This window comes from Alexandromys fortis, unplaced genomic scaffold (genome assembly GCF_014885135.2).
Source record: "Alexandromys fortis isolate MF-2015 unplaced genomic scaffold, M_Fortis_MF-2015_v1.1 scaffold_26, whole genome shotgun sequence".
NCBI lineage: Eukaryota > Metazoa > Chordata > Mammalia > Rodentia > Cricetidae > Alexandromys > Alexandromys fortis.
In genome coordinates this window covers 10,468,513-10,496,187 of record NW_026067894.1, presented here as the reverse complement: position 1 = coordinate 10,496,187, position 27,675 = coordinate 10,468,513, and the positions used below count along the sequence as shown (strand labels likewise).

At 48.5% G+C, this 27,675-nt stretch overlaps 1 long non-coding RNA gene across 1 annotated transcript in view; it reads left to right on the top strand.

Annotated features, from left to right (window-relative positions):
- The first annotated feature begins 6,708 nt into the window (after positions 1-6,708).
- Positions 6,709-27,675, top strand: part of LOC126507279 (uncharacterized) — a 137,934-nt gene continuing 116,967 nt past the window's right edge. The window contains exon 1 of the long non-coding RNA XR_007593471.1: positions 6,709-6,729. This is a non-coding gene — a long non-coding RNA (uncharacterized lncRNA). The remainder of the gene's footprint in view (positions 6,730-27,675) is intronic.

Here is a 27,675-nt window from a genome sequence, read left to right as displayed (position 1 = left end):
GACGATTGGACACGGAGAAGATGCTTTGACCAGAGTCCCTTCATGACAGAGGCTGACAAGCAGAGGTAGGAAATGAATCTTTAAACATGTGTTCTGTCTCATCTCTTTCTGGCAGATTCAACAGCAGGCCAAGATCAGAGCAGGCAGGCAGGCAGCGGCCCACTCTTTGCCTCTCTGGTCAGATGACCAGAAACACACACACCTAGTCCCAGAATATGAGATCTCTGGAATAAGGGTCCTCAAAGGCAGGTTTAATGAGAGAGTGTCAAGATGTCACAGTCGACAAGGTGGGTAGGTGGACTTTCCACAGCAGTGGACCATAAAGATACAGTATCTGGTGTCACTGAGGGGCCTCTGCGGCAGAGAAGGCTCCCCTTCAGTGTGGACCAGGCCTAGCCCTATACATGCCTCCGCGGCTGCTACTCGGTATGCGGATGACCCTTAGGCACAGGCAGTTGATGAACCGCAGCAGCAAGGATGTCCCATCTGGGGTCTAGCCTGGAGTCTCCCAGCCACGGTGTCATCTCCTGCCTCTCCTGTCCCTGCCTGTGCCTCATCTCAACCCTGTCTGGTGTTTGGGTTCAGCCCCGATTGCGTATGCAGCACAGAACCCTCCGCAAGGCCCCATCTGTCAATATGTCTGCAGTCCCAAAGTGGCTCCTGCTTCAAATCAATGATGTTTACCAAGCTGGGCAGGAAGGCGGTGAGTTATTTTTCTTCCCTCCCCTCATCCTTTCTTGAGTCACCAGCCGTCTCTCTTGCTCCGCAGGCAGAGATGACTGGCAGGCTCTGCTCCCAGATTGAATGTCAGGGTCTTGCCCACTGGCTCTCCGGCTAGACCGCACCCCTACACTGCACCCTCAGGATGTCACCCTTCTCTGCATCAGCTCTGTTGGATGGGTCACCAGGGAGAGAGATCGGGTCCCTTAGCTAAGAAAGCACAGCAGAGCTGGGCTGGTGGCTCAGTGGGTAAAGCACCTCCAGAAAAAGGGGGATGACCTCAGTTCCAAACTCCAAAACCCATGGGAATCCAGGCACGGTCATCTGTATTCTCAGAGCTTGTATGATAAAATGAAATGGAGGCATTGGCAAACAACAAAAAGGTGGTGTCCCAAAAAGGTGGTGTCTTCTGGCCACACACACAGACAGACACAGACAGACACACACACACAGACACATACACACAGACAAACAGACAGACACAGACACACAGACAGACACACACACACAGACACAGAGACACAGACAGGCAGACACAGACACAGACAGACAGACAGACAGACAGACACTCACACACCTACACACATGCAAGAAAAAAAAGGGCTTCAGTTTGAGCCCACAACGAAGTGCCTTTCGCTCTTGCATCTCTAAAAGTTTTTATTGCTTAGAATTCCCATGTTTCATGACAGCCCGTGTCATCCCTCTTTCACACTTGACAAAATGGAGGCACGGACGTGTGACACTAATCCCCAGTCCCCCATGGCTTCTGGAGTTGCTGTTCCAAACACTGAGTTGCAGGAAGCCTGGGCAGCCCCTCCCCGGCCGTCACTGCCACGGTTCTCACATGCCTCCTCTTAGTTCTTGTCTGCTGAGGTGGGATTGCCTTAACGGGAACCTGTCCCCGCGGGATGGGAGTGGGTTTCCTTACCTGACACATAATGGGTGTCTCACTGAGGCCACCCAAGAGTAACAATGACAACCCAGGAAGGGGCTGAGACCCAGATGACCCCTGCTTCTGTACCCTTCCCCCCACTCTGTCCCACATCAATCCCATGCTGAAGAGCTGGGTTCCTGAGCAGATCCACTTCGCTGGAGAAAGCCCTGCCAGTGAAGACAGAGCAAGCTGGGCAGGAAAGCTCCTTGGGCTTGCCCATCACTCCAGAGATCGATGCTCTGTGATTGCTGCTCCAACGTCTGTCAGCAGCTGCCTAATTTTAGCCAGATCTTTGCAGGCTTCTGGCCCTGCTCATCCGCCCCCATGGATGGCGAGAGACTCTGAGAAGCACCATTGATCTTTTGACTAAAGTGTCCTAATGAAATACAAATCTGTTGTCACTTAAAGAGCCATCTGTCATGGTGGCACAGAAGAAATGCTACCAGGAGAACAATAACCATAATTTCATTTTAAGACCCAGCCCTCCACCCCCTTTCCCTGCCAGAGAAAAATCGATGTCTTTTACTGTTTCATTTTGCCACAGAGCAGTGGGGGAAAGCCATCAATAGGAAGTTAAAGATATTTCTAGTTCTGCGCCAGCGAGCTGCTCAGGGGCCCATGACTTCTTGCATCGAATTAATGCTACTTGCATGGGGGCTTCTTTCAGCTTTGGACCTCAGTGCTGCTAAGTGGCTCAGGGCACTGCAGGGTATAGCAGGGCTCCTAGAAGACCCTTGGCCTTGCACAGCCTCCAGTCTGCCTGGATGGAATGTACAGCCTGACTTTGTGGTTTGAATATGAGTTGTCCCCCAGAGTCTCCTGTATTGAGAGCTGATGGCCTTTGGGGAAGCTATTAGATGTCGAGGGTTCAGACCTAATCAATTGATTATGATTAATCCTTGGGTGGATTCATGATATGATAGCTTTACTGAAAGTGGTCAAGTGTTGAAGAAGGGACCAGCTAGGTAAGGTGGTGGTAACTGTGGGTGTGCCCTTGGGATGGTAGCTTGACTTGGTCTCTTCCTTCCTGCTTCCTATTCTTCCTGTTCTTGATGAAGTGAGCAGCGCTCCCCTGCATTCCCACTGCTGGTGTGATTTACCACCTCTGTGTACGTGGATAAGTGAGCATGGACCAAGACAGAAAAACAAGCCAACCCTCCAGCCCCGTGACACTTCCTCTGGTCCCCTGGTGTCACTGAACTTGCTGACACTCATACACAACCTCCCTAATCCTTGCTCCAAACTGTTGAGGCATGGATTGTCCATGCCCTTCTCATCATCCCAAATCTCCCATTGTCCCTTCCCCCCCTTGTCTATTGATGTGACATTGCTTCTCAGGAATCTTCTGGGAGCCTGTCACCAGGGGATATCTGACACACTGTGGGTGCTTCACTAAGGACAGCCAAGGACAGTAGTGATAAGCCGGAAGAGATGGCTCAGCAGTTAAGAGGACTTGCAGTACTTGCAGAGAACCTGGATTTGGTTCCCAGATCCCAAATATTGGCTTACAACCACTTCTAACTCCAATTCTAGGGTCTTTGATGCCCTCTTCTTGCTTCCAAGGTCACTGCAATCATGTGCACATACCCACACTCAGACAAGCACACATACACATAACTCAAAATAAAAAATAAACTTAAAAAACCCTAAATATAGATCTACCATGTATTACCCAGCTCTATCATTTTTAGGATTTATCCAAAGCATCCACAGCCAAAACATTACAGAGATTCTTGCATATCAGTGCTTATTACAATGCTGGTCACAAGAGCCAACCCAGGTGTCCGTCAATAGAAGAATGGATAAAAAATGGTACCAAGACACAGTGGAATATGTTTTTTTCAGCCAGAAAGAAGCATAAATTTGTATCATTTTCAGAAAAAAGAGACACAACTGGAGATAATCATATTGAATACTTTAAGTCAGTTTCGGAAAGACAAATATTATGTGTTTTCATTCATTCGTTTCTTGGTTTTATATAGATAAATAAAGTCAAGTATATGTATATAGGACATGAAATTAGAAATGAAATCTTCAAGGGGGTGGCTATGGGGGGAGGGGAGACAGCTCAGGGGAGGGGAGGACATATGGAGAATATACTGTGCACACACCAACGTACGTCCCTATGAAAAATACTCTTATGTAGCACAATGCCATGTAAAGTGACATACTAAACATGACAATCTTAAAAATAAATAAGCGATTCCTCTCTTAAGCCACCTGAGTCAAGAATTTAATGACTGGGGGTTCAGACCCATGACTGGATTCATTCCTTGGTGAGTTCATGATATAATGGTTTTCCTTGGGAAATGGTGGAGAGACAGCCCCCCCCCCCCCTGCTGCCTACTGAACAAATAGCAGATACAGCTGGGGAGAGCCTGGAGGGAGGGGGAGGAGGCACCGTGCTTTCAGTGGGGGAGGCGCCTGTTCCCGGCATGACCAGCACTGCCGGCATGAGCAGTGACAACCTCCGTATGTCCAGCTGCTTTCGGACGGTCGTCACTGGAGACAAGGGAAGAAAATTGGCTCCAGTGTCACCCAGAAGACAAGATGAGGTCCCTCTAGTCAGCTCAGTCTGAAACACGGAGAAGTGACAGGTCCCTTCAGCTCCTGTTCGCCGTTCAGAGTCTCGGCTCATTTTGACTGACACTTAAGTGTTGGCAGCTGAGAAAGCCTGGAGTGGATGTAAAGACCTGATGAAGTCCTGAGTGGACGTGTATGATTGACAGGGGCACGGTCGTGTCTAGAACCCTTGCCTAAAGCCTGGAGTGGATGTGTAAAGACCCGATGAAGTCCCGAGGGGACATGTATGATTGACATGGGCATGGTCGTGTCTAGAACCAATGCCTAAAACACATGAGAAACTAGCCAAGCCTTCCCCATGTGGGACAGGCTCAGAACTGGCAAAGCCTTGAGTGGGAATGTTGGCAGTGTGTGCCAAACTCGCAACTACAGCTTCCTCCGCCTGGATGTGTATGGCCTGAGACTTCTCACCTACAGAGACCTCCCGCCAAGACTATCTAATCCCTCCCTGTGTCCGGTACATAAAAAACTCACTGAGGTTCCAATCTGATGCAGTAGTTGGTGCCACTCCGTAAGAGTGTGCAGGGTCACCCAATCCCTGACTCTTCTGTGCGTGTGTCAGTGTATCTGTCCTTTCTTTGTCTCTCGATGCCCCAGCCAGGGTTCTGGGATCCAAAATGCATAGCATAGTACAAAGCACTTAATGTATACATCCTCTTCTTCTTCTTCTTCTTCTTCTTCTTCTTCTTCTTCTTCTTCTTCTTCTTCTTCTTCTTCTTCTTCTTCTTCTTCTTCTCTCTCTCTGTCTGTGGTGTGCATACATGTGTATATATGTAATCACACATGTCCACATGTGTGTGGAAGCCAGGGGTTGATATCAAGAGTTGTCCTCAATTACTTTCCAGCCTAAATATTGAAGCTGAGCCTCTCTTTTGGGCCCAAAACTTGCCAATGCAGCTAGTCAGGCCAACCGGCTTTCTCTGCAGATCCCTGCCGCAGCCTCCCATGTTGGAATTACAGGTAGGCCAATTTGCCTACCCAGCATTTGCCTGGGAGCTGGGGATTCGAACTCCAGTCCTCACACTCGCATAGCCTGCTCTTTCCCCACCGAGCTACCTCCCTGGCCTAGGGAATACATTTTTCAAATCAACTTTGTTGCAATGTAGCTGTGATCAAATGCAGCTGTGAGTGTTCAGTTTGAAGCGTGTTGACAGATGCCCACAGGTGTTTGTTCTCTCCTGCGGCCACAGCGCAGACATTCCATTAACCCCAAGATATTCCCTCCAGTCTCTCTGCACTCAAATCCTTCCCTCCACCTTTGTCTGGCCTCTGTAACTTTATTTTTGCCATTTTGAAAGTTCAGATAGATGGATTTGGACAATTTTCATTCTTGGCTTTTTTTTCAGAAATTGGTATAACACCTTAAAGCTACACCCATGCTGCTATATGTCAGTCGCTTGTAATGTTTTCATCACTGCCTAGTGTCCCAGTGTGTGGAGGTGCTGTATTTTGTCTCTTCAATAATCGATGGACACTTTCTGTAGTGCTTGGCTCCCATGCATAAGGGGGTGACATATTTTCACACACGTCTTTAGGTGGAAAGGACTGTTTTTTTTTTCTCTCACTAGTAAATAAACACCCAGTGGAGAGATGGATGGATTGAATTGTGAATGCACATTTAATGTCTTAAGATGCAGCCAAACAGATTTGAAAAGTATCCGTGTCAGTTTGCATTCCCACTGCACTATGGGAGGGAGTTCCAGGGGCTCAGCAGCCTTTCCCCCCCTCCCTGATAAGCTCTTCAATTTTAGCCATCCTCGTAGCTTTATGATAGCATCTTACTGTGGCTTTTGTTCTGTTTCCCCATGCCTAATGCCATTCAGTAGCTTCTGAATATATGTTTGTCATTATATATTGCCCTTGTTATCTTTAATTATCAACCCGACACAATGTAGAGTCATCAGAGACCTCAACTAGAGATTGTCTAGATGGGATTGGTCTGGGGGGGGGGTTGTCTTGACTTTAATTGATGCAGAAGGACCCAGCCCCCTGTGAGTGATGTCATTCCTTGGGCAGCTGATCCTAAGAAAGCAGGCTAACTGGGGACTGTGCTGCAGCCGGGACCATACAGATCTGGGTGGCCTGCGATATCACCCAGGGCCAAAATGTCATTTGGGCCCGAGCTGCCACCAAGGGCCATGTCTAGGTCTGTGACCTTATAGTGGCTAGGATCTGGGTTGACATCCATGGTTCCTGTTGCTACCCTGTGGATGCCCAGGGTCAGGTAAGCCACCTGAGTCCATGTTGGTGTCCTAGGGCCATACTGCAGCCAGGGCCATACAGATCTGAGTGGCCTGTGTGATGTGGGAGTGACTTCTTTCTAATCTATTTCTTTCATTGGTTAATTAATAAAGAAACTGCCTTGGCCCATTTGATAGGCCAGGCCTTAGGTAGGTGGAGTAAACAGAACAGAATGCTGGGAGAAAGAAGCCGAGTCAAGCAGTCGCCATGATTCTCCCGCTGGACACAGACGCAGGTTAAGATCCTCCCTGGTAAGCCACCAGCTTGTGGTGTTACACAGATTATTAGAAATGGGTTAGATCAATATGTAAGAGCTAGCCAATAAGAGGCTAAAACTAATGGGCCAAGCAGTGTTTTAAAAGAATACAGTTTCCATGTAATTATTTCAGTCCACCACTCCTCACTACACCGGTGCTGCTACCCAATGCCATGGTGATGTTCAGGCTAGAGCTTCAGCTGAGGGTCATGCCTGGGTCTGTGACCCTACTACAGTCAGGGTCTGCGTTGGTATCCAAGGCTCCTGTTACCACCAAAGGCCATGCAGATGCTCAAGGTCTGGGGCCATGTTGGTGTCTGAGGGTCACACTGCCACTAGGACCATGGCTATCTGAGTGGCTCGCACTCCCATCTGGGGCAATGGTGACATCCGGACTCAGCTGCTAATGAGGACCATGTCTGGGTCCATTGGTCCTACAGTGGCTGGGGTCTGTGTTGAAGTCTGAGGCCATGTTACCACCAAATGTCACAATAAGCCCAGTGTTGGGGCCTCAGCCTGTGGTGCCATGGGGGGCATGTTGCTGCCAGAGCCATCATGATCTGAACAGCAATTTTTCCACCCACAGACGGGATGTCGTCTGGGCCCAAGCTGCTTTCAAGGGCCATCTCTGATCTGTGGTCCTACAGCAGCTGATGTCGGTGCTGGTGTCTGTGGCTTGTGTCATCTCAGGGGGCCAGAGGAACCATGCCTGATGAATTCAGAGGGTCATCCTGAGCCAGCCTCACTCTTTGTTGACTCTGGAAAAGCTGGCCCTGTTTCTTGCTGGACACTGCAGCAAGAGAGCTGGCTCCTGACCCTCATAGGAGAACTCTGCACCCTGGAGAGCTGGCCCTGCCCCTCTCCACAGGTGAGGGAGAACTAACCCTGATGGCATGGGTGTAGGGGAGCTGGCTCCATCCCTTCGCCTGAGGCAGGTGACCCTGATGGTCCCAGTGGCCTAAACTGACCAGATCAGTTACCACCCAGGCCCACAGCCAGGCTTGGATTGGTCCACCCTAATATCTACCCCATATAGGACCTGCTGGAGCTCGCAAAGGAACTGGTACTGTAGAATGATACCTGAAGGGTCTCCATGACTCAGAGCAGCCACAGAATATTTCAGAGGCGTTTCAGTGAGGATCCAGTGAGGACGGTGGACCAGAAACCAGAGGCCTTGAACCAGACCAGTGACTCATTGCAAGGAGCATTTGCTAGCAAAGCTGATTGGACAGAAAGGTGTACAGTGTGATGTAGGGCTCCCAATGCGGCCAAGGACAAATAAAGAGGTGTTGGAGAGGTAAGAAAGATGGAGAAGCAAAGAGGTTTTTTGTTTTGTTCTTGTTTTTGTTTGTTTGCTTGCATTGCTTTGTTTTCATTTGACTTTTTTTGAATTTCCTTTAGGGGTGCTACAGGGGTGAGGGAAGGATATGGGTAGCTGGGAGGTGAGCAGAATTAGGGTGCATGATGTGAAATTCCCAAAGAATCAATAAGGAATTTATGTTATTTAAAAAGAAGGAAAGCTGGCTGAGGATGAGTGAGGAACTGAGCTGGAGAGCAGGCCAGCCATCAGCTAACCTCCATAGTGTCTACTTCACGTTCCTGCTTGAGTTCCTGTGCGGGAGAATTGTCTGTATTCTGTCAATCATGTTTTAAATAAATGCTGATTGGCCAGGCAGGAAGTATAGGTGGGTCAACCAGACGGGAAGTAGAGGCGGGGCAATGAGAACAGGAGACTTCTGGGAAGAAGGAAGCTCTTCCCCCCCAGTCCTTTCCAGACCATGGAAGAAGCAGGATGTGTCCTACCCCACTGAAAAAGGTACCAAGCTATGTGGCTAAGATAGATAAGAACAGTGGGTTAATATAAGCTACAAGAGCTAATAAGTATCCTGAGCTAATGGGCCAATCAGTTTTATAACTTATGTAGACTGTCTGTGTGATTTTCTCTGGGACTAAAATGGCAGGGGGACCCAGCAGGACAGAAACCCCCACAAGCTGGCCCTCATGTTACACTTACCTCCCTCAGTGATGAACTATGACCTGGAAGATGAAAAGAAAGAACTTTCCCTTCCTGCATATCTTTGGGTCATGCTGTTTATCACAGCACAGAGCGAAGCTCGGGCACGTATTCTGACTGGTGAGTTATGCGTTCAAATACCCTATCTGTTCGCTCACTTTCCCCTCTCTTGTGCCCTTTGTAGACTCTGGGTCCCAGAGGTTTGTGAAGTCTGTTTTTCCTCACAGGATCAGAGCTGCTGTTAATTCTACTGCAATTTGTTAAAATACATTTTTCTGGTATTAGTGTTAGTGGAGGTCTGTATTACTCAGCCCACATAGATTTCTTAGTCCCCTTTCCTTCCCAACTTTGGAGCGTATTTCTTTTCCGTGGGAGCCTCCAACATCCTTTACATTCTTGAATCCATTTGTATTGCTTTTTTTCTGGTTATAATCATATTTTCATGTTTCTTTGCACACAGTAATTTTTATTAGATACTGGACAATTATGGCTATGTGTTGTTGCCTACTGAATTGTGTTACTTTAATGGGTTGGATTTGGCTTTGAGAAGCAGTTAGATGGTTCTGGGTCATTTGGATAATTTTGGAGTTTATTTCTGAGCTTTTATATGCCCTGAGATTCAAGGGCATATTCATTGACCTTGATTAGGCTAACTTTCCACTCAAGTTCCCAGCCCTGAAGATGCTTCCAGAAACCCCCTGTATCTTTTCTTCTGTTGCCCTTGACCTGGCCTGAGGTACTTTCTTTCCCTCCACATGCAGGAATTTCACTGCCAGTTTCTCAGCAGGACCCTTCTGGCATTCCTTGAGGTCCCTTTCTCTGTTCTCTCCAATGTCTGTATTCAGCATTCTGGCCCTGGGGCCTTCTCAGACTGCAGGCTTCCCCTCTTCCTGTGTGGATCTCTTACAGTTCCCGCTGCAGCCTGGAAGCTAGTGACTCAGCTCACCCGGTGTCCTCTGACATCACGCTCCTGCAGCCATGTCCAGGAGCTGCTGTTTCGTAAGCTTATTCATTTTTCCAGTTGCAAAGGGAAGGAGGATGGATTCCAACCCCACTGGTTCACCAGGACCACAAGGTCAAAGTTCAGCTCACATGATGTCCTAGCGGTTGTAACACACGTGTGAATATCACTGCTAAGGTTACGATGTTTTCTTTCCTGGTGGGGTCTGTCATGGCGCCTTGAGTCTGAGGTTGAGGGAGACCTCAACCTCAATTGCCTGTCTACACGGTAATTGTCTAGTTATTGTCCCTCTCAGCTGACCTGACACCTGCTCAGAGAGACCCCTGCCAGGCCCACCCTCCACTCAAAGCTGGCTTCTGTTCACGATTAGACAAGGACACAGAGCCTGGCTTCCTCCAGTACCCAATTCTCAGTTTCCCAAACAGGGCCAGGCCCCCAGCAGGTGCTCACCAAACACCTGCTCACTAGATTCATAAATAGGAGCCAATGCTTAGTCAGCACCTGCTCTGCAGCGGGCGTCGGGCCAGACACTTAACTGCATGAATGAGCCCATTCCCCACCATCCCAATGTGACCCCATTGTATAGACGGGAAGTCAGAGGGTCCTTCAGGGGTGGAACTAGGCCAGAGTCCTGGGGTCTGGTGAGTCCTATGGAGGCAGACTCAAGCCTTTACTTGCTTCAGTGCTGAGGTACAAACCCACTCACCTCACCACTGAACTTATCCATCTGTATCAGGTGTCTCTGCCTGTGTCCGGTGTCTCCCACCAGACCTTGAACCCGAGGGCAGACACCTCATTGTGTATCCCCATGTTACCCAGACTTGGTGGCTAAGAACAACCTCGAAGGCCAATGAGAAAATCGGTGCTGAGTCCTGGCCCATCAACAGATGGGTTCAACTTAAGTAGCTGCTGCCTGGCACTCTGTAGGACAGTGGTTCTCAACCTCCCTAGTGCTGCGATCCTTTCATACAGTTCCTCATGTTGTGGTGACCCCAACCATAAAATTATTTTCATTACTACTTCCTAAGTATAATTTTGCTGCTCTTATAGATCATAATGTAAATACTTTTTGGAGACAGCAGTTTGCCAGGGGGTCACGACCTACAGGTTGAGGACCACTTCTGTAGGAGGAGTTAGGGCACTGTTGTTTAACGTCATCGGTGGACACGTTCTCTCCCTACCGTTCACCTTCCCTGAAGCCCTTTTCAGAGCCTGTCATTGTCTCCGGTGACACTACAGTGCCTGTGACCTAGGAAGCTAAGAGATGTCACGGATGTTGCCACAAGCAGCATGGCCACCAACCCATGCCAACCCTAAGAGCCTTCCATTTTCTTTATTTTTTTTTCCAAACAATTGAAGCTTTTGGCCAATGGTGCAGCTGAGGCTATGTCCACGCTGAAACTGGGGTCCCCCAGTACTGCTTCCAGGGGTGAGCGCCTGCCTTATTTTTCAGGGCAGAGGGCAGAACTGGCTCTAGAGGGGTCTGTTCACTCCGTCTAGCGCCATGCTCCCCTTAAAGGAGGCAAAATTACCTCCTACTGTCTGTTATTTCTACTAAATGCTTCTAGAGAAGCCCCACTTGACATTTTTAAGAGAAAAAATATGGGAAAGTTAAGAGCACAGGATACTGTGTAGAAAGTGGAGGGTGGGGAACACCTGTGAGCTTGTATTTTGTGCTCCAGGCCTCCCTGGTGGAAATGGAGGCAGATGGGCTGAGAAGGCAGCCTGACACCTGCTCCCCCAACACTGGGGGAGCTTCTCTGAGACTCTCACCGTGGGGCACCGGGTTCACACTTTATCCTCTCACTTCTGAGGCAGCCTGATCTGTCTGTCCTGCTCCATGCTTGCACTGCCTGCAGAGCAGAGCCCTCCAGCCCCAGTGAGAGCATCTCCTCTCTTCCCTTTTCCCCCACAGCATCTCCATCCTCACCGGGACCAGAGGGCCGACCTATGGATGCATGATGCTGAGCCTCCGAGCTGAGCAAAGTGTGTGCGGTCCTGCATGTTTCTCTCTGCAAACTGGAGTATACGCTGGTATAGGTCCAGCTTCCTGGGAAGAAAGAGGCCAGGGGTCTGGATGCAGAGAGCCGAAGGCCCTCAGACTGGGAGCATCAATTGCCAAGGACAGGAAAGAGGGTGTCTCAGCACAAATAGAGGCATGCCTGCTCCACTTTTGTGGCATCCAGGCCCCAGAGGACTTGAGGGGAGCCCCACCACTGAGCAGCAGACCCCCCTATACTCATCTGTGACCCCAGCACTAGTCTCCAGACCCCCCAACATAGACTCCCAGAAATAGCACGCCAACCGCCACACGGGACACCTCCATGCAGGCCGAGGAGCACGTGCTCCTTAGTTTAGAGAAATGACAAACACGGATTATGACTATGCCTGAAGTAGTAGCATCTCCCAGAAGTAAGCTCACAAAACCAAATATCCCTGTGTGTACACAGCTGCTTCATACTGTACCTGTCACTTGGGACCACACAAGCAGATGGACTCACAGGAGGAACTGCGGCTTCCACGGATAGAAAGAGACTGAGGAAGGGGGGAAAGGGAAAGCTGGAGTCAACCCACTGATAAGGCTTGGTCCCCTCTCTGGCATTTGCTTTGGTGACAGTGTGATTGTTGGGTTGGTCTCCACTGAAGTGAGCATCTCTCCCGTGAGAATTTGCTCCTGTTTCTCCACAGTTTCCCTTGTATAAGGTTGTCATTCTCCCATACACCTTAGAAATTCTTACATATTGGATAAAAATTCTTGAATTTAAAAATCATATATAAAAATTGTGTGTGTGTGTGTGTGTGTGTGTGTGTGTGTTTAAGTACCCGCCAGACACCACAGTGCCTGTGTGGAGATCAGAGGACAGGTTTTGGGAATTTATTCTTTCCTTCCACCATGTGGGTTCCAGGAGTTGAACTCGGATTATCAGACTTAACAACAAGCACCTGTAGCTACTGAACCATCTTGCTGGCCCTTTATTGAGCACATGAGCACAAATATCTTCTTTCACCATGTCTTGCTTTTGTTCTTTCCTTTTTGTTGTTGCTGGGGCTAGAACTCAGGGCCTCACAATGCTAGACAAGTGCTCTACCACCAGGAAGCCACAAGTTCTGCCCTGCGTGTACAATCAGTGTGTTACATCCAGGCCTGTGGATGTTTTATGCATTTCTGTTTGAGTAAGGCATTCCTCCTTCAAGGTCATAAACAGTACCCACTGTTTTCTAATTTACAAAAGCATTTTGTTTTCCGTCATTTTATAGCAAAATTTCTCTTTATACTGTAGCTTTATGTGTTTGTATATATATATGCACACACACATATTTTTACGTGTCTGTGGGCAGATGTGTGTGCCGAAGTGTATGTGTGTAGAGACCAGAGGTCCATTTGCCCTCTACAGGGTTGGCTTCTTAGTGACATGCATTTTGCCGCCTTGGGTGCCTCTTCCGCCCCAGACTGAGTTCCCATCTATAGCAGCCTCTTCATTTTGCACTGGGCCAGTAGTGTGAACTCCGTGACTGAGGTGTTCTCATAAATCACACTTGTCCTTCAAGGTGATTTTCCAGGGGAGCATTGGACCAGCCTATCACCCCTCCAGGAGCCTCTCCTGGGATTCTGGGAAGCTGTAATGGCACTGTATTTAGAGCCTGACATTTTTAGGATGTCAGTTCTTCCTGTCTATGATCACATTCCAACCCCCCCCCCCTTCCCAATTTGGTTTTCTTTTTACGTCCTTCAGTAAAGCGTGATAATTTTCTCTTTAAAGGTCTCTCACATAGTTTACTGGATTTATTCTTCACCGCGTTGAACATTTATTGGGGCTTTGGAAGGAGGCAGAGCTCCGCAGCTCCATCCCTTAGGAACAAACCCCATGATCGTAGGCAAGTCCTAAATGGATCTGCTCTCAGTTTCCTCGTAAAGCATTACACGCTCAGCACAGAGGGGCCATGGCGATGGAATGACTTGAAGAATGTGACACTTTTACAACATTGGAAACATCGGATAAATGCTGGTTTGTCCTGGAACCCTCATGGGCTTGGAGTTGTGTATCAGAATGTGCGTGTGTGGTTGCCCCAAGGTGTGAGCAGAGGATCCACGCTTGCTCTGGACTCAGTGAGAGATTCTGTCTCAAAAAGTAAAGTGGAGAGTGATTGGCCAAGATGCCTCACGTTGACCTCTGGCCTCCACACATATGCGCTTGCACACCTGCATATGCATGAGTGCATACACCCCCACCACACACACAAACACACAAAGGAAAAGTCAGGAACAAAGCTGAACACCAGATTTTCACCACACACATGAGCAAGGAGGTTGCACAGAATATTACACACACTGCTATTCACAGTGCCGAGCTGCAGCAACGCTGACGTGCAAAGCCCCCTTCCAGCACAAAGATTCATGTGCTTAGGCCTGCGGGTGCCAAGCCACAGGGCACGAAGTGCACTGGCAGCGGGCACGTGAATGGATATTTAATTTCCCTCCTAGCCAAGGAAATGCTAGGGCCCAGAGAGGGTGAGCTCACTTAGCTGGGAGATAAAGAAGTTGGAGAGGATTGACAAGCCCGCAGAGCTCCCGGAGAGCCAGGCACCCCGGTGCACAGACGACGCTGGTGCTAATGGACTTGCCTTGGCAGGAAGGCAGCTCAGTGACAGGTATCGGATGTGAAATGAGCGTCCCTTTTATCCCGATCCTCTCAGTCCCGGGAGTGTATTGATGGAAGCGGTCACACGAGTTAACAAGAGAGCACACAGCAGGGCTCCCGTGGAGCCAGGTTTGCTTCATAGATCAAAGACCCATGCAGAGGAGGCCGGTGGTACCTACTGGGATAGATCTTTACAATGGAGCAGAATATAATACAATGATGTAAAATGAGGCAATTCTGCAGCTATTAAAGGGGAAAGACCACCCCCCCTCACAGTGCCCCACTACAGGGAATTGGAAAGCGGGCACCAGCCAAGAGCCCATTTACTGGCATCAAGAGAAAAGGAAAATAGGGACAGGAATGTTAGCGATGACTGTATTTCAGTAGTGTGATTGTGTGTGCCTTTACATGTTTGTATGTGCACATCTGTGTTCAGTTTCATGTATGTGCCTGTGTGGAGGTCAGAGGTCAATACTGAGTGTCTTCCTCAAAGGCTCACCACCTTATTTTTTGAGACAGGGTCTCTTGCTGAACCTGTAGCTCACTGATTGGTTAGCCTGACTGGACAGGGAAGCTCCATGAATCTGTCTGGCTCCTCCCATCCCAGGACGAGGCTTATTAAGCGCATGTTGTCATGACTGGTTTTTCGACTGTTTGATTTTACACTGGGAGTGTAAAACCGGAACTCGGCTCCTCACATCGGCAGAGCAAGCACTTTGCTAATTAAAAATCTCCCATTTTCTGCCCAAACAAACCCACCCTGATTTCTGCAGAAATTTGCTTCACATTCCCCCTCTTATTTTGTTTGTTTATCATATGGAAATTTCTGATTGTATGTCTAGTTCATCCCCCTATAATTCAGCATGGGTATCCAACCTTTTGGATTTTCTGGGCAGCAATAAAGGAATACTTGCCTAGGGCCACACATTAAATCTAAAGGGTCCAACCTATAGCTTCGAGATTGAGGGGTCACACACAGATTTCTTATAAGTGATAGAAGAACATGGTGAGTATTCTGGGCTGTGGGGTGAATCCCTGAAGCCCCATGGCCTGTTTAGAAACTCACTTCCCGTTCCACACTGAGAACGGGTCAGAGGAAAGCCCTCTTCTACCAGCGCTTTCCAGTCCACTTGTGTCTCAAAGAGCTGGGCCCATTGTCACGGCCAAACTCATTCAAGGACTCATGTTTCCCCGTGGCATTGAAATCCACAGATGGGTTGCACAGGGCTGTGCACATTCAGCTGTGAGCGCGTGTGCCCCCTGCTTTGATGCTGGCTAGGATTCTGAAACCACTTTCATGTCTGTGGCTTTCATCTGTTGATTAGCTTTTCCATTTCTGCAGAACTTCTGAAATCTATCAGTATCTACCGGTATCAGCAGGATTTAACCTCCCTCGGGAACTTTTCCTACCCATCCTTCCGTGTCCCTCCATGTGCATTTAAGGAGACTGACTGGTGGGGAATTTTTTTTAGCTTGCCCACCCACTCCCTGCTGTTAGGGGAACTCTTTCCCTGGGGCACCAACGACAAAGTAAAGCAGGAAGTCTGTCATGGGTTCATTGGGCACACTGACAAAGCATGGGTAAAGGGTTACTTACAAAAGTATGGGTGATCCCAAAGTAGCTTCACCTCTAGAAAGTCTCACCCCAGGATGGATGACAACATCCCCACAGCTTTATTGAGGGGCTCCCCATCTTAGTTAACCTTCTTCACTCTGCCATCTGACATCTCTGAGGCCATGAGGTCACACCCAGTCTAGGGCAGAATTACTACAGCTAGCTGGGCCCCTCCTCCTCTCTCTAGGAGGGAATATGAACAGACAACAGGCCCAGTCTTTTTGTTTGATGAAATTATGTGTGTTCACGCATGTCTGCGTGTGGGTATGAGCACATGAGTGTGTGTGCACGCATGTCTGCGTGTGGGTATGAGCACATGAGTGTGTGTGCACACATGTCTGAATGTGGGTATGGGCACATGAGTGAGGGTGCATGCATGTCTGAGTGTGGGTATAGCACATGAGTGTGGGTGCATGCATGTCTGAGTGTGGGTATAGCACATGAGTGTGGGTGCATGCATGTCTGCATGTGGGTATGAGAACATGAGTGTGTGTGCACACATGCCTGTGTGTGGGTATGGGCACATGAGTGTGGGTGCCCCTGGAGGCTCTCAGATCCCCTAGACCTGCAGTAGCAGGTTTTCGTGAGCTGCTGGGCATGGGTGCTGGGGCCAAACTCAGGTCCTCTGCAAGAGCAGTGCACAGTGTTAACCTCTGCAGCTCCTCTCCAGTTCAGCCCGAGGCTCCTGGAAGTAGATGCAGTTACTCCGATGAAGATGATGGCTGTTTTCTCAGACGCCAATTGGCTACAACACCTGCCCATCACCTGCCGCTACACCACCTCAGTCCGCATGTGCAGAGTGTGGGAGCTACTTCCAAAATCGAATGGGCTTTGCTTTGGAGGTACTGCTTGCTACATTTAACAACTAAACGTTTAAAAAAGACAAAGACAGGAGCCTGAAGAGATGATGGCTCAGTTGTTAAGAGTCTTTGCTGTTCTTGCAGAGGACCCAAGTTCAGTGCCTAGCACTCACATTGGGCAGTTCACAGTTACCTCTAACTACAGATCCAGGGGAATCCAATGCCCTCTTCTGGCCTCTTTGGGCACTACACCCACAGGTACATACACAGAAACACATGCATATCAATAATAATAATAATATTTTCTTATTGAATAGCAAAGAGTTGCTTGGTTGCCTAACATGGATTTTATCAGAGGTGCTGTTCATTCCCTCAGATAATATTTCCTAGTTATGTAGCTGGCCAAGGGAGTCTTTTCAAGTTCCCACAGACAGTTTATTTCAGTTGGATTTTGTTTGCCTTTCCTGCCATTTCTACTTCATATATTTGATTGGTGTGTAATTGGTTCATATTGATTAAAGACTGTTTTATCTTTACGGTGATTACATTGCTAATCATTTAAAAATGACCTCATCTATCCCACTAGACTTCTTTTGTTACTGGGCTTGGTGGAGCAGGCTTGTAATCCCAGCTGAAACCCCTGAGGAAGCAGGATTACGAGATCAAGGCCTGGCTGGTATACAAAGTCAGTTCTAGGCCAGCTGGCAACTTAATGAGATCCTGTCTTGAAAGAAAAAAACACAATGAGGGCTGGGGACCCAGTTTTGTGGTAGAGTATTTAACACATTGAGGCCCTGTGCTCCAACCCCAGAATCAAAATTTTCTCTAGGCTTTTCCTTTGATCTCATCTTCTCTTACTGAACTCTGCCCTTCTTTGGTGTTGCCCTCCACTCTCTGTGGGGTGTGTGGGTGTTTGTGTGATATGTGTGTGTGTCTGTGTGTGTGGGTGTGTGCAGAGGTGATATGTGTGTACGGGTGCACTCCCTCAGGAGTGCCAGAAATTGATGCCCAGTGTTATCCTCAATCACTTCTGTACCTTATTCATTTCATCGCAGGCGTGAGTGTGTTTCCTGCAGGTGTGTGCGCTCATCACCTGAGTGCCCGGTGCCTGTAGAGGTCGGAAGAAAGTGTTGAAACCCCTCTAACTGGAACTGGGGTTAAGGATGGTTGTACGCCACTACGTGGATGCTGGGAATTGAACGTGGGTTCCCTGTAAGAGCCACATGCGCTCTCAACCATCTCTCTAGTCCCTGCATCTTAGTTTTGGGGACACGGTGTAGCTAGAAGTATTTTATAAGTGTCGCCTTGGCCGTGGCGTCTCTTCACAGCCACAGCACAGTGACGAAGATGCCCATCTCCCTGCGTATTTCTTGTAGAGAAATTTGCTCCACTCCTCAGTGAGCGAGCCCTTTACCGGCCTTATTTATCTCACAATAGTTATTTTCTGTTCGTTTTAATCATTTCTGTATGTCCTGTTTTTGTGACACCCACTGCCGTTTCATGTTTTATGGCTTTGATCCCACTGTGTTTTGATGCTGTGGTTGACACACACTCTGGCTTAAATTCCATTTCTGTGCTTTTAAATGATGTGGATAGTTTGTGCTTCTCAATTTGCTGACTTTTAAAGCTTTCTTACCAAATTTATTTTCTGTTTGTGGGAGGGTGGGGGTTACATGGTCTGGCATGAGGCTAGAGGTCAGAGGATAAGTTGTAAGAGTCTGCTACCATGTGGGGACCAGAATTGAACTCAAGTCATCAGGCTTGGTGGCAAGCATCTTTGTCTACTGAGCCATCTCATTGACCCTCAGTTAACCAGCTTCCCCCTCCCCCATCCATCACCCACCACGAACAGAGATAACTCACAGCATGTTGCTGCCTTTCTCTACCCAGCCTCTCCTTTCATCATTGGGCTTTGCCCTCCAGTCTAGGATCTTCAAATCTTTATTTTATATTGTACAACTTTTCTTTCAAGACCCACACAAGCTGTATCCTATTCTGTAACCATTATGACAATATTTGGTTCAGCTTCATTCTTAATATTATTCTGGGCAGCCAGGCTCAGCACCCTGTAGACTTGGCTGTTGTGAGTTCTTTGAATTATCCTCTGGTCGGTTGGATTAAGTCTTCAGGTAGATTCTACCGGAGGCTTAGAGTGACTGAGCTGTCTGAGCCCTTGCATATTTGAGAATGTATCTCTCTCATAGACGGCTGGCAGCTTGGCTACACACATAACTCTCAAGTAAAATCACTTCCCCGGGCACAGTTTTACAACTCATGTTCGGTGGGGCTCACTATTAAAACCAAGCAGATACAAATTAATTCTCTTTTCCTTCCCTTGTGTCATGTGACTTATCTCCCAGCCCCCTTCCCCTGAACTTGGCCTTATGGTTTGCTGGAACCTAGCAGATGAGAATCTGGTCCAACTTTCATATCTGTGTGGTCTGACTTTCCTGCTGCTTCCACAGGCCCCGCAGAACATGGTCCTTGCTGGATTTCCAGCAAAAGACTCATGAGTAGATCTGATTCAAAGCAATGGTCTAGAATCCGGTGTACCCATGCCAGGCAGAGCCTTTGCCGCTGTCTGCAGGCCTGGTTGAAACTCTGGACAGCCCTCTTCAGCTTCTGAGTTAGCTATATGCAGTAGAATCTAGACACGGATGGTTTGGCATGCCCTATCCTTCTCTTACTATGTTACCTTGAACTTCTGATGTCCCTGGAGTACAGGTCTGCATCACCAGTTCCAGTTTTATTTATTTAACACTGGGGGGTGGAGCCCAGGGTCTCAGGCATGCTAGCCAGCACTCTACCAACTGATCAAAAACCCCAGTTCTAGATTCTTTTGACTGTAAGATGAAGGTGTTGATTGCCAGGTGGCTGTGAGGGTCTCGTCTAATTGTAGGAGCTGGATTCTGGCAGAGGTTAGGTAGTGAGAGGAAGGGCGGTGTTCTAGAAGCACAGAGGCACCGAGAAGTCAACAAAGGCAGAAAGAAGATGAGGGATAGGCTTGTGCCCTCCACTGTGTGGTCTGAGGAACAACGCAGAGACTGACTGATCGGGGCCTGGAGGATTGACGCGGGATGGGTGCCTGCCCCACACCAGAAACCTAGCTAGTCCATTGGCACCTGCTCCTTAGCCTCTTGCTGTTGTGTGATATTTTGATTGTGTTCTGACTAATAAAGCTTAACCAAATTAACTATTAACTATTTAATTAGCTTAACTATATTAACCATAGAGGTGTGGAGGACTGTGGACAGAGGAGACAGGAAGTAGCAAGGTGGGTCTGAGACAGGATCTTGATCCTTTTAGAGGAAGTACCGAAAGGCATAGGAGGCAACTGGCAGCTGCTCCCCTGTTTCTCTGATCTTTCAGGCTCCTACTCTGAAATCTGACTCCTGATTCTTGCCAATCACTTTCTGCCCCACCCCGCTGCCCACTCGGTCTTCTCACTCCTGACTTCTCAATGCCAAGCCCATGCCCCAGCATTGATGAACTGGAGGTCCCCCCACACCTTCTTCCCTGTCTGTGCCCAACACATCACTGGCTGTCTCTACTCCCTGTCCCCAGTCTCTTTCTCCACTGATTCTAGCATGCTGGTGTTATTCCTCTCTGTTCCCTCCTCAGGTCTCCTCAAACTGCTTAGTATTAGACACAGGATGTAGGGGTACAGACCCAAGGCAGGAGACCCTCATACCACAGAGTAGGGCTCCAGGCAAAGCAGCTACAGGGCACAAGGATCAAGCCCCATCCCAGTACTTCTGGAAAGGGAGTTTATGTGATGTTGCCCTTTTAAATGATGGAGAACCTTAGCTTCTGGGGGCTCAGGACTCTTCCAGCTCACTGGGATGCTGTGTTCCGACAGCCACCCAGCAGCATCCGCATGCTGTTCTTTCATCCTGCGGGCTGTGGTCGTGCTGATGGCTGTGCAGCTCTCGGAGCAGGGTGGCAAGCCTCCAGGCCAGCTGCAGCCGCAGGCAGCGTATTTCTCTCCAGTATAGAATGCTATCCCAGTGCTCGCCCAGCCTCAGCCAACTCTTCCTTCCTCATCCTTGGCTGCTTGTCCTCTCTGCTCCTGATCTCCTGGTAGTCCATGCTCTTGAATTCTAAGCACATCCAGGACACCAGTTTGTGACCCAAATGCTGTCCCAGTGTTCACCTTGCAGATAGCCCCGGCTTTGGAGCCAAGTGTACTTGAAGGAATGTGTTTGTTATTCTTGGCCCTGTTGGGACACCTACCTGTCAGAGTCTTCACAGCTGGGTTGGTTGGTTTTTGTGGACACAAACCTAAATGTACCTGGGAAGAGAGAATAGACTCTTCATTGAGAAAATGCCCCCATAAAAATGGCCTATAGGCAAGTCTGTGGAGTATCATCTTGAATAATGATGGGCATAAGAGTGTCCGGCTCCATGTAAAGGGCCACCTTGGCCAGGCTGTCTGAGATGACCCCACACAGAGTGATCAAGCTGCTCTTGTCAGGTCTGCCCCCATGGGAAGGTGAGGTAGGTGGCACCGTGGGACAGTCAGCGCCAGGTGGGTGATTGTTTCTGGTGTACTGAGGCTTCTGCTCTGTGTAAGGGGGAACAGATAGAGGCAAGGCAGGTGCCCAGGCCTCAGTCCCGAGAGACATGGAGACAGAAAGCTGAAGGCAGCAGGCCTGACTGTACTCACTCAGGATTACTTCCTTTCTTCCCACAGCTCTGAGTAAGCCACACTCCGTCCCTGTTCGTCCATCATCTCTCTTCCGCCATGCTTTCCCAGAGCCCATGCTAAGCACGACTCCCTGACTCCCCGTGGCTCCAGCTTTCTCTCTCTGCTCCTATCCGACACATCTCTACCCAGAAGCCCACGTGTCGACCAACCTCCCAACCCATGAGAACCTTCCAGACACTGGTGGCTTTTCCAAAGCTTAAGGAAGCTTATGCTTGAGGGTTGGGGCTCTCTGGAGCCCCTCCCGGGGCCCCGAGAGCTAAAGCTAATGAGCGTTGTCGATTCCTAAGATTAATGAGGATTAGAAAGAGCAAAGAAAACCTGCCGGGCTCTCAGATCTCTCAGCCCCACATACAAAGGATCCTTGACAGAGCGCTTCCCAAATTGGACAGCAGCTCCGAAAGTTCCCATGACGTCATTGGCAATGCATTTTGAAGGTGAAAGACACTTGGAAGGATGGATGACAGAAACTGGTTCTGATGAACTGTCTGGAGGAGAGCCTGGCCCTGTTTTCTATTCAGCTGAGAATATCAGGTTGGGAGGGTGTGGCCCAAAGAGCTTAGGGGACAAAGCCAGAAGACAGGGTGAAGTGGGATTTGCCTCAGTTCCACACTGCTGTTGTCAATGGTTGGCTTTTAAATATGTACAGTTTATCACGACTTGGTTGCCCAGTTTAAGTAAATATTGATTTGCATATTTAACTTGAGTCTGAATATTTCATGCTTTTCTTGTGTGTGCACAGTGTTTGGGTGTGTATGTGTTCATGTGTGTATGCGTGTGTGTGTGTGTGTGTGTGTGTGTGTGTGTGGTGTGTGTGTGTGTGTGTAGAGGCCAGAGGTCAATGTTAATGGTTTCCTCAGTTGTTCACCTTTAATTTTTGAAGGTCTCTCACTGAACCTAGAGCTTACTGGCTCTATTAGACGGGTTTGTCAGTAAAGTTCGGGACCCTTCCTATCTCTGGCAAGCCCCTGGCTTTTCCTCACCCTGCCACTGGATTATAGATGTCTGTTCCTGTGCTCAGGTTTTTTTTTTTTTTCCCCAAGACAGGGTTTCCCTTTGTAACAGCCCTAGCTGTCCTGGAACTTGCTCTGTAGACCAGGCTTGCCTTGAACTCTCAGAGATCCACCTGCCTCTGCCTCCCGAGTGCTGGGTTAAAGGCGTGTGCTATCACCGCCTGGCCTGTACTCAGGTTTTACATGGATTCTGGGGGTATAAACTTGGGTCCTTGTGCTTGCTTGGCAAATGCCCTCCTGACTAAGCCATCTCCTGGCCCTACATGCTTTCCTTAGAAGAGGGTGGCATGAAGCTGGGAAGATGGCTCAGTGGGTAAAGGACTGGCTGAGAAAAAGAGTATATGTCTCAAACATGAAGGAAATCCGAGGACCAACTCTGAAAGCTGTCCTCTGCCCTCCACTCCTGAGGCATGGTACACCTGAGCACCCATGTGCGTGAGTGCACGCGCACACGTGCATACACGCGCACACGCACACATACACATGCACACACCCACAGACACGACGTCCCAGATGGTCTGATTTTCACAAACATGATATCTGATTGTGCTGCCTCCAGGTGTTACTAGACTTAGGGTCACAGTCTGTGCCGTCAACAGGTTCAGCCAGCCCCCTATCTTTAATAATCCAGTTACAATATCAAAATCTACAGTGAAAACCAAAAACAAATAAACAATCAGAAAAGGAGATTTATTCAATGAGGCCACATTAAGAAAAAGGGTAAGAAGGCCCAGTGAGCCTCCCCCCACTGCAGTCCATCCCTGTGAGCCTGATATGAGGCTTGGGCTTAGGTAAAGGCTGGAGTCATTCATAGCTAAGCAGTCCTGGTCAAGAGTGGCCCCGCCCATCCATGGCCCATCACTCCAGGCTTCCCTCTCTAGCAAGCTGGTCTGACAAATCTCTTTCACCTCTGGTTGGCTGTTGTGGGAACTCCTTCATTCAATAGCCTTTAAAATACCAGCCCTGGCCCAGGCTTTAGACTTTCCTCTAGGGATGAAATATTTTGTGTGTGTGGGGGGGTATGCTACTGTTGGGGACCCATGGTTTCAACAACAAAAGTCAAAATGAGGGAGCCAAGTGTCTCTGCCAGGTCTGTCAAGAGGTCATCTTCTTTTTCCCTGATCCTTTTTGTCACCTCTTACGCCACCTCCCACTTTTCCCTCCTTCTTCTCTACCTGTAGCTTCTCAGGACAGTTCTCAGTTCTACCTCCTGAGCTCAGCTGCACTTTGGTGACCATATTTTATCCTCTGCCTGATACCTCTCTTGCTCTTCAGGCCTGAGCTCATCTCTGAAGTACTCTGGTTGTCGACATGAGTCCACAGGGAGACTGAGTTGTTGTGGATAATGCTTTTGTACACTGCAAAGATTTGTCATTCATATTGGTTTAATAAAACACTGATTGGTCAATAGCCAGACTAGGAGAATTCTGGGAAGAGGAAAGGCAGAGTCAGTTGCTATCTAGACGCAGAGGAAGCAAGGTGAGAATGCTGATAAAAGGTACCATAGACAAGAATTATGGGGTAATTTAAGTTTAAGAGCTAGGTAATAATAAACCTGAGCTAATAAGCCAAACAGTTTATAATTAATATAAGCCTCTATATGTTTCTTTAGGACTGAATGGCTGTGGGACCAGACCGGACAGAAACTTCCGTCTACACTGAGTGGTGAGTCTATTGGGCTCTTACTGAACTACAGGGCAGGCTGCATCTCAGAGCAGTTGGCTCCTGTCTGATCCTCAACCTGGTGAGCTCCAGGTAAGCAGCAGCAGTGGAGGAAGGCGATGATGTGCCCAGGACTCAGGCCTGAGAGCAATGAAGACTCGGGTGACTGCTTTCCTCCTCTACCTGTGCTCTGCCCTCACATGTTAGCAGAGCAGTTCACCTGGCCGTAATTCCATGCAGCGGCATCTCCAGCATGGAGGCTGCCTGCACAGCAGGTGAGCACCCTGGGCAAACACATGGATGCTTGTAGTTTAAATGGATTTTTTTTTCTTTCTGGAGGTTTTGCTGGACACATGTCTTGGGTGCCTCAAAGCAGGTAGGATTTCTGTTCTCACTTCTAGATGAGAGTCACGAAGGAGTCTTGGGGAGGCACACAGAAAGAGGGCTCACCAAAAGGTTAAGATGGGAGGTGGGACTTTACAATTGTCAGACCTCAGTGAAAGTTTTTGGACTTGGCGTTTGAGGGGAACTTTGAGACAGGTTTCCCTTTTTGTAAGACATCAATTAGAAGAGATTAATGCCATTAGCCTACAGGCAGACAGCAGTAATTGGGCACTCTGAGGAGCAATCAGACCCACTTGGTAGCTTGAGGGTCCCTTCTGATAGAGTTCAGAGGAGGGAGGAAGGGGAGGAGGTTGGAGTTTATTTTGCTTCGGCTGACAGTTTGCTGTCACAGGGAGTAACCAGCGAGCACCTAATTATAGGACATCACATGGTCCATAAGTACCTTTCCTGGTCTGCCATTCCTGTGGTAGATGGGACAGGGAAGACAGGGAGCTAGAGCAGCAGCTGTCAACTTGGGGGGTCACTACCCCTTGAGGAGGTTGAACAGCCTTTTCACAGGGCCTGCATATCAGATGTTTACATTATGATCATAACAATAGCAAAATTGCACTTATGAAGTAGCAATGAAAATAATTTTAGGGCTGAGGGTCACTGTCATAGCATGCCAGGTAGTGGTGGTGCACGCCTTTAATCCCAGCACTTGGGAGGCAGAGGCAGGTGGATCTCTGTGAGTTCGAGGCCAGCCTGGTTTACAAGAGCTAGTTCAGGACAGCTATGACGATTACACAGAGAAACCCTGTCTAGAAAATACAACAACAGCAACAAGAAGGGTCATAGCATTTGGAGAGTTGAGAACCACTGATCTAGAGATGCGTGGTACTGTAGTTCTGGAAATCAAATTATTGAAGTTGCTAGAATTGTCACAGTTCAACCAAAAATGGAGATTTTTCAAAATGGTACGGCCCTGGCTGACGCTTGCATCCTACGGTCAACACAGTGTAACTAATCATCAGCTGGATGCTTTCTTTCTTCTTAGGAAAAAATGTAGGTAATTGTTAAAGGGAAAAAAAAAAACAACAGATAAAAATAAAAAGAGAAAGCCCCTCTGCCAATGCCATTTGTGCTGGTTTGAAGGAGAAGGACTCCCATAGGCTTATATTTGAATATTTGGTTCCCAGTTGGTGGACTGTTGAGGAAGGGTTAGGAGGTGTGACTTTGTCGGAGGAGGTGCGGCACAGGTGGGAGTCAGAGGGGCTTTGAAATTTTAAAAGTCTACAATAGGCTTTGTCTCACTCTCTGTGCCGGGCCCTGCCTGCTTGCCTGCCCCCATGCTCCCCACCACAATGATCATGAAGTCACCCTCTGAAGCTGCAAGCAAACCCCAAATTAAATGCTTTTTAAAAAAAAAAAAAAAGCTGCCTTGGTCAAGGTGTCAGAACAGTAACTAAGACACCATTCCTCTGAGTACCTTCAGCTTGACATTGGTAAAAATGCATAGATGTGTTTATATTTCCCCTTGGAGCTTGACTGTCTGCACAGTCATTCAGGCCTCCCTAGACATTTTCCATGTATGCAATGATTCAGAACTGTGGGGTTAGCTTTTAGTCTTCCGTGCAGGTGTGCTGTCAATAACTTTCCCTGTTTAGTCTTCCGTGCAGGTGTGCTGTCAATAACTTTCCCCTGGCTTCCAAGGTAGCATGTAGAGATTCATTCCAGTTTGGGGCTGTGATAAGCAACACCCTATGTAGTAGATCTTCGCACTCATCTCTGATGGCATTAGAGGTGATTCTAGAGCTTGGGTTTTCAGGTGGGTGTTCTATAGATTTGGGGAGTGTCCCTTTCCATCTCTGAATGCCATTGTGCTCATCTGCATGAGGGGAGAGATTTAACCTCTGGGACTTGTGTGATCCTCCAGTTCCTGCTGTGAGGGCCTGACTTTGCAAACCCCATTTTAAAGAAGGGGCTTCATCTTAAGCCATATACTGAGCTGGGGGGGTGGGGTGGGTGGTGGGTGAGCTCAGCTCCAGAAATGTGCTACCACAGCAGAAATTTGAACCGATACCCTAAAAGTGCCCAATTAAGAAGATAGGGAGCAGGGCCATAAAATTTAATGAGGTCCAGGTGTTCTTGGGAGGCATCCTATCCTTGAGGATACCTTGTCAGTAATTTATGACTCTTTGGTAGGTTTTTGTGCCCAAAAACTGACCAATGGTTTCCAAAACTACCTTATCCTATGTACTCCTTACCCAATCCCTGGATATCAGGACATGAACTCCCCTGATTAAGCTATTTTCCCTTCTTCTTTTTCTTCTGAAAAGAAGATTTTTCTTCTGAGACTTTGCTGTTCCTACAATCTGGGGTGATTGCAAGTTTAGGGCCATGATTTATCTATCCCTCCAGGCCTGAAGGGGTCAGGTAAGCAGACACCCCAGAAGTGACAAACTTGCCTGAATGGAGTCAAGCAGGAAGTGTGGGCCAACGCAAAGGAGAAAGAGAAACAGAGGCAGAGATACCAGGCTTTTGAACCCTGCCTCATGGGCATAAATGAGGAGTCTGAGCAAAAGCAGCTTCTACGTTGTGTCTACTGTCCACAGTGGGATTACATTCCAGAGGGTTGTAGAGTCCCAGACCTGCAGTGTGGTGCTGACTGCAGCTGTTTCCAGCTCCCAGGAAGCACGGGCAATGACCCAGTTTTTGTACTAGTCAAAGAGCCTGACAGTCCCCAAAACTTTTCCAGAATCTACCTTCTGGGAGTCACCAGGTCCTGATGATTTAATAATGAAGCAAATGAGAACCCTGGTTCCCTGGGGAGACAGCTGAGCTAGTCTGAAACAGGAGTGGAGGAAGTTGGCCTGGTTTGGGCTGGTTATGTGGGGCTGGCCTTTGGGGACTGCTCCTTCAAGGGAGGGGGGTCAGCAGGATTTGAAGTAGCTAACCCAAAGTGGGGGAGGTAGGGGCAGGGATGAGTGGAAAGATTGGAAAAGGGGGGCAGAAACCCTGGCGTTTGCACGTGTCCATCTGTGTAAGGTCCCTACGGGAGGGAGAGCCTCGGTTACTGAAGTTCTGTCCTCCCCAACCTGAGTCCAGTTCCCTCAGGACTTAGTGGGCATGGCCGGGAGTTTGTTTTTTTGTTCAGTATTTTAAACATGAATGTTTTCCCTTCGTTGGTGTGCTGGGGGATGGCAA